The sequence below is a fragment of the Gopherus flavomarginatus genome, chromosome 8 (assembly GCF_025201925.1).
Source record: "Gopherus flavomarginatus isolate rGopFla2 chromosome 8, rGopFla2.mat.asm, whole genome shotgun sequence".
Classification (NCBI taxonomy): Eukaryota; Metazoa; Chordata; order Testudines; family Testudinidae; genus Gopherus; species Gopherus flavomarginatus.
The window spans coordinates 29,927,089-29,939,468 of NC_066624.1; the positions used below are offsets into that span (position 1 = coordinate 29,927,089).

The 12,380-nt window shown below is 49.0% G+C and overlaps 1 protein-coding gene across 2 annotated transcripts in view; it reads right to left on the minus strand.

Annotated features, from left to right (window-relative positions):
- CHM (CHM Rab escort protein) overlaps positions 1–12,380 on the minus strand; it is a 157,368-nt gene that overhangs the window by 16,521 nt on the left and 128,467 nt on the right. The window lies entirely within an intron of this gene.

Here is a 12,380-nt window from a genome sequence, read left to right on the forward strand (position 1 = left end):
GAATCATTCTCACTTGAGTTAGACGAGGAAGAGGAAGAGGATGAAACTTCTGGTCCTGAACCATCAATGTCACAGGACCCACATTTTCTCCCATCTTCCTCCTCTGAACCACACCTCATAACACAAGGTGAACTGAATGACCTTGTCAGGGATTTGGAACTACCCAAGAGTAAGGCAGAGCTGTTGGGTTCCAGACTACAGCAGTGGAATCTCCTGGCAGGCTAGCTATCAGGGCAAATGGAGCCCATCAATGCTTGCAGAGTATTGCTGGAGAGTGACAAGAGATGCTCCATTTAATGAAGACAAGAGACAAGCCAAGAAGCGCCGAGTAGACACTGAATAGGACTAAACTATGTACATAATAGTTTTTTGCCTTTTGTTTCATAATACATTTTATTTATATAACCCTTTTGCTGAGTTTTTAAAGAGTTACATAAACAGGACAGGTGAAGTAATATCATGTAAAGCAACCATAAACACATGAAAAGACCTAGGTTTACAATTTATGATTAAAACTCTACTATACATATATATACACACAATAAAATGTAAAATGTAAAAACAAATATCTTAGAAACAGTAGCCAATCAGTTGTTTTAATTGTCATATTTGAATTCAGCACATCAAAATAGATAATAAATATCACATTTTATCTCTGAAGCAGACGACTTCTCAAAAATTGTAGACCAGTGTTATGATTGTTACCACCCCTTACATACAAATATTAATTACAACTTAAAAAAAAATCAAAACACCAGCGCCATGAAATGACTTCTCTAAACAGATTTCACTTCTCTCAACTAAGAGAAGAGCTGCATATTTGGAGCAGAGAAGTTCAGTTTATGAAGATTAATGATAAATTTCTGAGAAAGATCCCCAAACATAAAGTGAAACTTTTTGGGGTAGACTCTCTTTTTATAAGCACTACTGGAACCAATAACTCCGCTATCCACGTCTGACCTTTATAGTGCAAAAATTTAGCGTTCTCCAATTCTTATAGAGCAAGTCAATTAAACATCTGACATCTGCTTTTTAAACTTAAATTATACATAATATAAAAAACCACCTTAAAAGCAGATCCACAACAGTACATTTCCTTTTTTAGATCTTTATGAAGATTTTCAATCTCTTTGTTCAGACACATCGGTACTTGTACCCTAGAGCTTTTAACTTCCAACTTCCTTCCTTTCCTAAACCTAACAAAACAGCCTGCAAAGTGCCTGCAAAATCTCAAAAGGAGTTCAGAGAGTGAATGTTTTTTCAAGCAATTTAATCCAAAGTCTAAGGTGATGTTTCCATTCAACACTGTACTTAAAAATATCGGATCTTTTTCTTAACAAAGCAATACTGAGATAGCAGTTCACTATGAAGGTATATGTGTAGCTCAGTCATATGTTGAACAAAGAGGTGTGACTACAATCATTAGCAGAGCATTGCCTGTAAAAGGTTTAACTTGCCTCTTGAGTAACAGTCTTACTAGCATGAATGGAAGTTGCAGACAAACAACTATTTCAATATAGTTCTGATATAATAGTTCAATATCCAGAGTTTTGTCTGTAGCAACCTGCAGGGACTTTGGAGGGAGGAGCACAGGCTGCAGGAAGAAAGAGCTTGGAAGAGGCACCAGACAAAATCAGTCTGAATAGAAAGCTAGAACTCTACCAGAAATTGCAGCATCTCTGTAAAACTATCCTCTTTAAAAAAAAGACCACTTTAGTTTTATAATCTTGGAGTCCTTTCAAATTATTACCTAGCACATGAAAAAGACGGTTACTCACCTTTGTAACTGTTGTTCTTCGAGATGTGTTGCTCATATCCATTCCAGTTAGGTGTACGCGCCGCGCGTGCACATTCGTCGGAAAACTTTTACCCTAGCAACTCAGTGGGCCGGCAGGTCGCCCCCTAGAGTGGCGCCACCATGGCGCTCGATATATACCTCTGCCGGCCCACCCGCTCCTCAGTTCCTTCTTGCCGGCTACTCCGACAGTGGGGAAGGAGGGCGGGTGTGGAATGGATATGAGCAACACATCTCAAAGAACAACAGTTACAAAGGTGAGTAACCGTCTTTTCTTCTTCGAGTGATTGCTCATATCCATTCCAGTTAGGTGAATCCCAAGCCTTACGTAGGCGGTGGGGTCGGAGTGAAATGCGGCAGAATGAAAACTGCCGAGTCAGAGGCCACAGCCTCTCTTGACTGTTGAACCAGGGCATACTGCGAAGCAAAGGTATGGACCGAGGACCAATGGAGCTTCGCGACAGATCTCGTGGGTAGGTACACGAGCCAGCAAGGCGGCAGACGAAGCCTGAGCCCTGGTAGAATGCATGGTGATGTGGCTTGGTGAAATATGAGCCAAATCATAACAAGTGGGGATGTCCGCCATCACCCAAGATGAGATCCTCTGAGAGGAAAACAAGCAAGCCCTTCCTTTGGCCCGCTACCGTGACAGAGCCGGGGCACCTTAGGAGATGGGTCTGTCAGCACAATATAAATGCGAGCCCTCCACAGATGCCCAAGGAGTGCAATGGTTATGCCCATTGCGCTGAGCTGTGGGTAACATGAAAGGCCGAAACCCCTTAGGGAGGAGACGTAACAGCTACGAGGAAAGTTGTCGTGCAGGACAGGCATAGCAGAGGGCCAGTCGTGAACGGCTCGACTGAGGGAGACATAAGTCTGGTTAAAACGAGGCTGAGCTCCCAGGTCGGGGCTGGGCGGTGCACCCGAGGGTGCGAGCGCTCCAAGCCCTTGAGGGACCTCGAACCCATAGATCGTGAGAACAGGGAACGGCCACCTTAGCCTGCTGGGAGGTAGAGAGGCTGCTACGTGTATCCTCAGCAATGATACCGTCAGGCCCTGCCGCTGAAGGCCAGAGGCAGGCCAAATAGAGGGGATCGAGACCTCAGCAGGAGCAAGATCGAGCGTATTGCAGCCGTAGAAGAAACACTTCCACCTGGCCCTGACCGTTGACCAGGTGGAAGGCTGCCCGTCACCCCGACTCAGGTACGCAGCAGCCACACCGTGAGGTAAACCAGCTGCAGGACCGAGCGACAAAGCCCGTTGTCGCCCTGAGTGATGAGGTCTGGGTGGGGTGGAAGGGTAATTAGGTCTGTTACTGACAGGCCGAGCAACATGGTAAATCAGTGCTGCCTGGACCACTCTGGAGTGATCATGACGATGCACGCTCTGCCCCTGCGGAGTTTGAGCAGGACCTAGCGGACCAGTGGGAATAGTGGGAAGGCATAATGCAATTGGCCTCTCCACGGCATCAGGAATGCGTCCAAGATCGATCCTGCGGAGAGACCTCGGAAGGAGCAGAACATCTGACATTTCCTGCTCTCGCAGTGAGCGAACAGGTCTGTGTGAGGAAACATCTCAACTTCCGGAAAGCCGAACGCTTGCTGAGGCAAAGCGTTAAGACGTTCCGAACGCCTGGGAGAAAGGACGTCGCCAGCTCCATCGAATGGGCCATGCAAAAGACCCGGAAATGGATGGCCTCCTGACAAAAAAGGGGGGGGGCAATGTCCCTCCCCGGATACTCATGAAGCACATGGCCGTTGTGTTGGCCGTAAACACCGAGATACAACGGCCTCGCAGCTGCCGCCGGAACCCCTGGCACGCCAGGCGGACTACTCTCATTTTTGGGGCATTGATGTGGAATGCCAGCTCCCAAGAAGACCAAAGGCCTTAAGCCCGGGGGTGACCATGAGCACTCGAGCAGAGAGATGACGCTTCCATCGTCCGGGCAGTGAGGGCTGGGGCGGATGAAACCGCATCCCTGCCCACATCAGGGAGGGAGGTAGCCACCACTCTAGGGAGCCTAAGGTGCTCGAGGGAACGGTGACCACCATGACCATTGGCTCCCTGTCCGGGCGGTACGCCGAGGTGGGCCGGACTTGGCGAGGACGGAGGCGGAACGTGGCGTGTTTGGATACAAACTTGCGGGCAACCATGGACCCAGGAGACTGAGACAAGAACAAGTCGAGGTCGTTGGGAAAGCCCTTCGACCTCCTATGATTGTTGCCATCGCCTAAAACCGCAGGTGTGATAAGCAGGCTCCAGCTGGGTAGGAGACCAGGATAGCCCCTTGGAAGCCCAACCTCTGCGTGGGAACCAGAGTGGATTGCTCTATAGGAACCATCAGGCCTTGGCCTGTGAATAAGAGTGTGACGATGTCCACGCACTGAGCAGTTTGTGTCTCAGAGTCTCCTCGGATAAGCGAATCGATGGTAGGCGGCGACTATGGCCGCAAGCCAGGAGAGTGACCGTTGGCTATAAAGCGGAGGTACCTCCTGTGCGGAGGGAAGATGGCGTCACGAAAGTACGCGTCTCTCATATCCAGGGCGGCATAGTAGCCCCCAGGAGGTAAGGATGGAATAATGGTTCCCAGGGATACCATGCAGAACTTCAACCTCATTCTAAACCGGTTGAGTCCGTGCAGGACCAGGAAGGTCTGACCTGTGCCCGCGTGGGGGACTAGGGCATAACGGGAGTAAAACCCCTCGCCCCTTTCGCCCGCCGAAGGGGGACAGGGCTGGAGCAAATTAAAGGTGATACACTGTCCCCAGGTACACCTTGGAAGGTTCGTCTCCGGTCCCAGTGGTAATTACGAGGGACCTTGACCTTGGCTCTTTAGGGGGCCTGACGTTCGTCCGCGACCACCTTGGCCTTGCCGTTAGCCAAAGTTCTGCCTCTGGCTAGGCACAGAGTATGGCGGCTGGGGCCAGAAAGGCCTGCGTTTAATCGCCGGCGTATGCATGCTTAGAGAGCGCATTAGGAGCCCATTGACCACCAGGCTTCGCAGCCTGGGGCTGTCCCTGCCACGACGAGGCCTTTACCAACAAAGGGTAAATCCTGAATGGCAAACTGCAGCTCCCGTCGGAGGTTTGAAACCTGAAGCCATGCACCTCATGGCGACGCCCAAGGCCAGAGTCCTGGCCGCAGTGTCTGCTGCGTCCAACGAGGCCTGGAGGGACGCTCCGGGAACCTCCTTTCCTCTGTCCTCCGAGACGGCAGCGGACTCCTGGCGGGAGGTCTGAAGGAAAAACTCCTTCACCCCGGTGCTATAAGTATTGCAGCTAAGCAAGGCTTGTTGCTTTGCTACCTAGAACTGTAGGGCCTCTGCAGAGTACCCTGGCGGCCAAGCAAGCCCATGCGCCAAGCCTCTTTCGGCATTGGGGCGGGCGCCCGCTGGCCATCATGTCAGGATCATGGTCCTGAGCATAGAATCTGCGCATATGGAATGACACAGATGCGTGTGCGGACTGCCACGGAGGTACTAAAGAAGGCACAGGCAGAGTCTCTGACTCACTCGGATCTTGCCCAACTCGGCACCGGGGACCGGCACCGGGAGGCGTACCGGTACCTGGAACGAGATCCAGACCCGCAACCAGAACGGTGCCGGGAGGTCAACCGAGATCTCGAGGCTCGGGGAGAGACTACAGGAGTCAAGGTATCCGCCGCGGCGCCGGGAGTCGGAACGGTGCCGACAGCGGGTCGGCGAACGGAATACCGGGCGGTGCAGCGAGTGTGACCAGTACCGATGAGGAAACAGCATCGGGACTGCCGATGGTGCCGGGCGTGTCGACAGAACCTGGAGTGCCTGCGGGACCGTAATCATGAACGGTGCCGCTCTGCTGTGCTGACAGAGGACGGTCACCTGAAGAGACTGTATCAGGCAGCATCGACTCTGTCATGGCAATGAAATTCCTCGCCGTCGGTAACGTCTCCGGCGTGGAGGGAACAGCAGGCTCAACCACAGCGCATAGTGGGGAGCTGTCAGGCATCGGATTCGACGGCCCTTGTGGGACCGGGGTTGACGGTACCGAGGTTCGGTGCCGGGCGATCCGAGTTAGATAAGCTGGCTGGCTGCGGTGCCGTTGGCACGGAAGCAGCAGGAGCAATAAGCTCAACCACGGCTCGTGCCGGGGAGCCGTCAGGCACCGGATTCGATAGCCCTTGTGGGACCGGAATCGACGGTGCCGACATTGTCGGTGCCTCAGAGGCGTCGGTGCTGGGCAATCCGACCGAGACTAGCCCTCTGGCTGCGATGCAGGTTGCACGGAAGCAGGAGTAGGGCTCTCAACCACGGCGCGTGCCGGGGAGCCCTTAGGCCCTGGATCCTAACGGCCCTCGTGGGACCGGGACCGACGGTGCCGACGTCATCGGTGCCGCAGCAGACGTCGGTGCCGGGCGATCCGACTCAGAGGAGCGCTCTGGCTGCGGTGCCGTTGGCACGAAAGCAGCATGAGCAGTAACTCAACCACGGCGCGTGCCGGGGAGCCGTCAGGCACCGGATCCTAACGGCCCTCGTAGGACCGGGATCGGCGGCGCCGACGTCATCGGTGCCGCAGCAGGCGTCGGTGCCGGGCGATCTGACTCAGACGAGCTCTCTGGCTGCGGTGCCGCTGGCACGGAAGCAGCAGGAGCAGTAGCTCAACCACGGCGCGTGCCGGGGAGCCGGGAGGCACCGGATTCTACGGCCCTTACGGGACCGGGATTGACGGTGCCGACGTCGTCGATGCCTCAGCAGGTGTCGGTGCCGGGCGATCCGACCTAGACGGGCTCACTGGCTGCAGTGCCGCTGGCACGGAAGCAGCAGGAGCAGTAGCTCAACCACGGCGCGTGCCGGGGAGCCGTCAGGCACCGGATTCTACGGCCCTTACGGGACCGGGATCGACGGTGCCGACGTCGTCGATGCCTCAGCAGGTGTCGGTGCCGGGCGATCCGACCTAGACGGGCTCACTGGCTGCAGTGCCGCTGGCACGGAAGCAGCAGGAGCAGTAGCTCAACCACGGCGCGTGCCGGGGAGCCGTCAGGCACCGGATTCCACGGCCCTCGGGGGACCGGGATCGACGGTGCCGACGTCATCGGTGCCGGGTGATCCGTCTTAGATGAGCTCTCTGGCTGCGGTGCCGTTGGCACGGAAGCAGCAGGAGCAGTAAGCTCTACCACGGCGCGTGCCGGGGAGCTGCCAGGCACCGGATTCCGTGGCCCTGGGGGACTGGAACGACGATGTCGACCTCATCGGTGCCTCTGCAGGTGTCGGTGCCAGGTAATCCAACTTAGACGAGCTCCCTGGCTGCGATGCAGATGGCACGGAAGCAGCAGGAGCAGGGGGTCTCAACCACGGCGTGTGCCGGGGAGCCATCAGGCACCAGCAGGAATCGTAGGCTCTCTCGACCTCGGAAGAAGGGAGCGGTGCCGAGCCGATATCGGTGCCGGCGACGGCCGGTGCCGAAAGGCCTTGGTAGTATCGGCGGGGTCCGGTGCCAAGGAGGCGCTACTGCCCGCCGCTTGATCATCGCTCGGCGCCCCAGGTGGAGGGGTAAGTGAAAATCCCACACCGTTTTGTTCTCGGCTTAAAAGCCTTGCAAATGGGGCACTTAGCTGTCAAGTGTGATTCCCTGAGGCACTTGAAACAGGAGTCGTGTGGATCTCCCTTCGGCCGCGGCTTCTGGCACGCCGGCCCATTCGAAAAACCGGTGAGCCCCACATGGGCTCCGGGACCGGGTTCATGGAAGGGGCTACTTCCTGAACCCCGCTAACTAAACTAACCATGTTAGCAAAGAAAACGTATAACTATACAAATATATAAATAAAAGGGTTATAACTGCGTAACTATATACGAGAAATACGAGTAGCTAGGGAAGTGGAGGTCAGCTAAGCCGCGCTCCACTGTTCCAACGACCGACACGGGCGGTAAGAAGGAACTGAGGAGCGGGTGGGCCGGCAGAGGTATATATCGAGCGCCATGGTGGCGCCACTCTAGGGGGCGACCTGCCGGCCCACTGAGTTGCTAGGGTAAAAGTTTTCCGACGAATGTGCACGCGCGGCGCGTACACCTAACTGGAATGGATATGAGCAATCACTCGAAGAAGAACTGTGCATTCCAAAAGAAGCCAATATTAATTTTAGGGCCAAATTCCCCTCTCATATTATGTGACATATCTGTGCACTGTAATCTGTCCCATTTACATTAACAGATCGTACGTTCATGTAAGTTTTCTGTGTATATTGGGAGAGCAGAATATCATTTGAGATCCATGGGGTCGATACAGAGAAGAGATTTTACACTTAGAGAAAAAGGCTTCCAATATCAGGATATGACCACATTTAAAAAAAACAGCAACAAGAAAAAGTGATGCATATACTTGGCACAATGTCAGCTATGGTGTCTCTCCAGACAGCTTGTAAAAGTGGAGGACGGATCAGAATATGCCTCTGAAGCTTACTGAAACTTACAGTAAAAATATCCATGTCAGAGTTTTCAACTTTTAGAGTCACTGATGTCAACAAAACTATATTCACAACCCAATAATTTTGAACCAGATTTTCAGAAGAGCTCAGAGACCCCAATAGGTTCTATTTAGGTATCTAAATAAGGTCCTGTCAAAACTATTGCACCAGGTTATATCTGAAAACACTTGTTAGCCAACATTTTAAACAAGACCTATTTCCTCTTGTCCATGGCTTCAGTGACTGCTTTGTCCCTGTGCTTCCCAAAGAGATTACCAACAGACTATCTGGGAAGGATGTCATCAGATGTTAGTCTGCAAGTCCAAATTCCACAGATGGAGCTGCAGTTCCTCTAGGATTGAACAGCAAATCTTAGTTAGGTGAGAGATCACTCCTGAAAGATGCTGTTAGGGAAATTCTATTTTAAAGTAGATTTTATGTTGGTTTTTGTTTGATTTTGTCCCCCCTAATGTCCCCCCCACATTGAGAACAGCCACGCAAAAGTCGTTGCAGACAATGCTCTCAGAGCTGAGGTGACTATCCGAGTTTTGTCTCAGTGATGATTCTATTCTCTTGTCCGTGAGTTCACCACCCTTTTTGTTTTTTTAAAAAACACAAGAGCATGTGAAATGAGATCTCCATCTTCTTTGATTCCAGCTCAATAGCAACAATAGGGCTGAATAAAGTCTGTCGTGTACCGGCTTCATTCATCTTTAAACCTTTTTGACCTGTGTCATTCTTTACTGTGTCTATCCAACACATCCCTGGTATTCCTCTGTTTTTAGTTCCTTGCATAGTGGCATGTGTTGCTATGTATAGTATCCTTTCCAGGTCCAGTCTTGAAATGTCTCCAAACCATCACAGAGGACTTTCTTTAATTTTCTAGGACAGTGTTAATTCTTGCCCTAGACTTTTTCTTATCTCTTCAATTTTTATTTTCTGCAGTCTTGAAACTCTCAGTATTCCACTGAGCCAGTTCATTTCTGCAATCAAAATCTATCTTCTTAACTCCAGCATTCCAACCTGAAAAACAGTACTATCTTGAAAGTTGTCTCATCTATGTTGACTTTTGTTTTTATGGAATGTCTTTTAGCCTTCCAGATCTTGCAGACTTCTCTGAATGCAGCAGCAATAAGTCTGAATCTTTTTATGTCATCTTCACAATTGTCATTCTTTGATAACAGTCCTCCAATACACAATTTTTTCCACTTGTTCTAATTCTTTGTCAGTTTGATTTTACCTCTCTTCCAGTTGCCATATTTTTTGTCTTCTAGATGCAGCTCTTCAATCACTTTTTCTGCTTTCCCAGTCTGCATTGTCAGTTATTCTCTGTAAATCCTCCTTATTCAATGGTGTGATGTCAAAATCATCTGCGAATCTAAGGTTGTGCACTATCCTACCACATAACATGAGTCTTCTTGTTTCATCTCAGTGCCAGAGCCATTACTGCTTCTAGCACCAAGCTGAACAAATCTGGTGACAGCATGCAGCCCTGTCTCACTCCTTTGGTCATTCTGAATCATTCCATCAGCTTTCTGTCTACTCTCATTGTACTTAGCGATTTGCTGTAGATTTTTTCTTATCAGCTTTGTCAATTTTTCGGGGACACCATACAGTCTCATAACTTGCCATAACCTGTGTGTCAAATGCTATCAAAAGCCGGTTTGAAAATTTATAAGTCAATTCAAGTTTAATTCTGAGGTTTGAGAAAGAGCGTCACAAGGGAAACAACAAGGACAGAGGCTGACGTCATGTATCCTGCACACTTCGTAAGTGATTTTGGGTTATGGAGAGGACTTACAGATCAGAGAGATGCCTCCTTATATGGCACAGGTGGAATTTAGATTATAAGTAATTCTGGGCAACTCAAATTTTGACAAATTTGAGGTGCCACATATCAGGGTACAATCCAGACAAGTGAGGTGCTTCACAATGTTTTGCTCTTGTAGCTCCAGCCAGGCCCACTCACAGACAACATAACAGCATGCAGATCACATCCTGCGTGTCTGTGCATAGCTGCAGCCCTGGTCTAGCAGCTCTGACCTCAGCAGGCTGTCAGCAGCACACTAGTCACACATTGGCTTCCATCAGCTTTGGTAACCACTTGCAGGGTGACTCCCATGTACTCCCAGTCCTGAATTTTCCCCAAAACATGTGTTCTGCACCATCCTGCCCTCTCATTGACAGTCCAGATATTAAAGGTCCATTGCTCATATAAAGGGTCAATAATCAACTATTTGCTATTTGAACTGGAGTTACCAAAACAGTTCAGTTTAAACACAAACACTTGATTAGTTTAGATTAAAAATAGTTTATTAAAATCTATCTCTAAGTATTTAAAGTGACTAGAAGCATAAGGTAATAAAGGCAGGAATGGTTACAAGAAAAACAAAGATAAAACAATTCCTAGTAGCTAAATCTTCACAAGTTAGGCTTGGTTCAAGGTAAAATCTTGATCACAGATTCCCAGCAACATGGCTGACCAACTTGGGAGGGATAGCTTAGTGGTTTGAGCATTGGCCTGCTAAACCCAGGGTAGTGAGCTCAATCCTTGAGGGGGCCATTTAGTGAACTGGGGTAAAAATCTGTCTGGGGATTGGTCCTGCTTTGAGCAGGGGGTTGGACTAGATGACCTCCTGAGGTCCCTTCCAACCCTGATATTCTCTGATTCTCAGGTTAGGATCTCCGCTCAGAGTCAAAGGGCTGGTTCCTAAACAGTAAAGGCAGCGACATGGGGTCCAGGTGGTGAAGGACACTCCAAGTTCTTTCTTCTTACTCATGTTTGCTGAAATGCAAATGTACTTTGTCTCCTGCCATCTCTTCTCCCTGCTATCTCAAGGACCTGTTTACCTCAATTTACATACAAGTAGTAAACACAAATGCCTTTGTTTAGCATAGACCTGTTTAACAACTTTTGCCTAGTCAGTGGTTTTGAACATGAGCTATCATCATCACCCCACAGGGGACTTCATAACTTCACATATAATATTGCTACATACATTTCACCATGATAATACTGATCAGTGAGTTATTAGTTTTCAAATGATACCTCACAAGGCATCTTTTGTACAAAGTTTATTACAATAGTATGCAAAGTGTGAATACATGGGTACTTTCAGTCACAGAAGGGAATTCATAGAAGAGCACCAAACTGTTAAGGATGAGAGGAACTGGCTTTTGATTCAAGTTTACAAGAACTAAATACATATATATATTTGATTAAATATCAAATAATATTGGACTGTGAAAATTTATTTGCCCATTTTTTAATATGTGAATAAAATATCACAAGTTGCCATCAATCATCATGATAAAATGGTGTGTGGGGACAAACAGATTTTGCTTACGGTCTGGTAAATATTCATGACAATTTTCAAGGCTGTACTATGGGGATAGCATGATTTCAAGCATCTAAAAAAGAGACTGTACAAAGCTCTGAGAAATACACTGTAGAAAGCTATCTGACATTGACAGTGGAAGAATTTGATTGTTAGAGATTTTTTCCCCTGTGGAAAGTATATATTTATGGTCCTATACAATTAATCAAAACAGAAAATGCTACATATTGTATGGGCGAGTCAATCTTGCTACTGAACACAAAACTATACACTTCCTGCATGTGATCAAATTTGCAACCTTACTGTATGAATATAAGTTTAGTATTTAATTTTCTTGGTTGTTGGATATTCGTCTTTTAAGAAAAAAGGGATGGAATTTTTCACTGATCTCCCATGGGGCAGCTATGTGGTCTCTTTCTCTGCTTCCCAGGGTCTTCTTTTTGGATGGGGCCAGGCACTGTACTATATTGTCCCTATTGGACTCCATAGATCGCAGTTCAGAATTAAAAATCTTGAAGCAAGCATTAGCTCCTGCTGGACTCCTCCATTGGAAAGCAGTTACAGGGGAACTCATGGATCACACAGTTCTCAAGAAGCAGTGCTGCTATGACTGGAAGCCTTTTAGTGGTACAAGACTTTTGCAGCAATGGATGGAGAAAATATGCACTCTGTTCACTATCTCCAATTTTTCCTATCCAAGTGGATATTTACCTCGAACTCTCAACTACACAGTATTTTCTGGCCCTTTTGCCCTCCCAGTTCCACCAGAGGACAGGACAATCTGTCTCAAGGGAGGGCAGGGAGGAGGT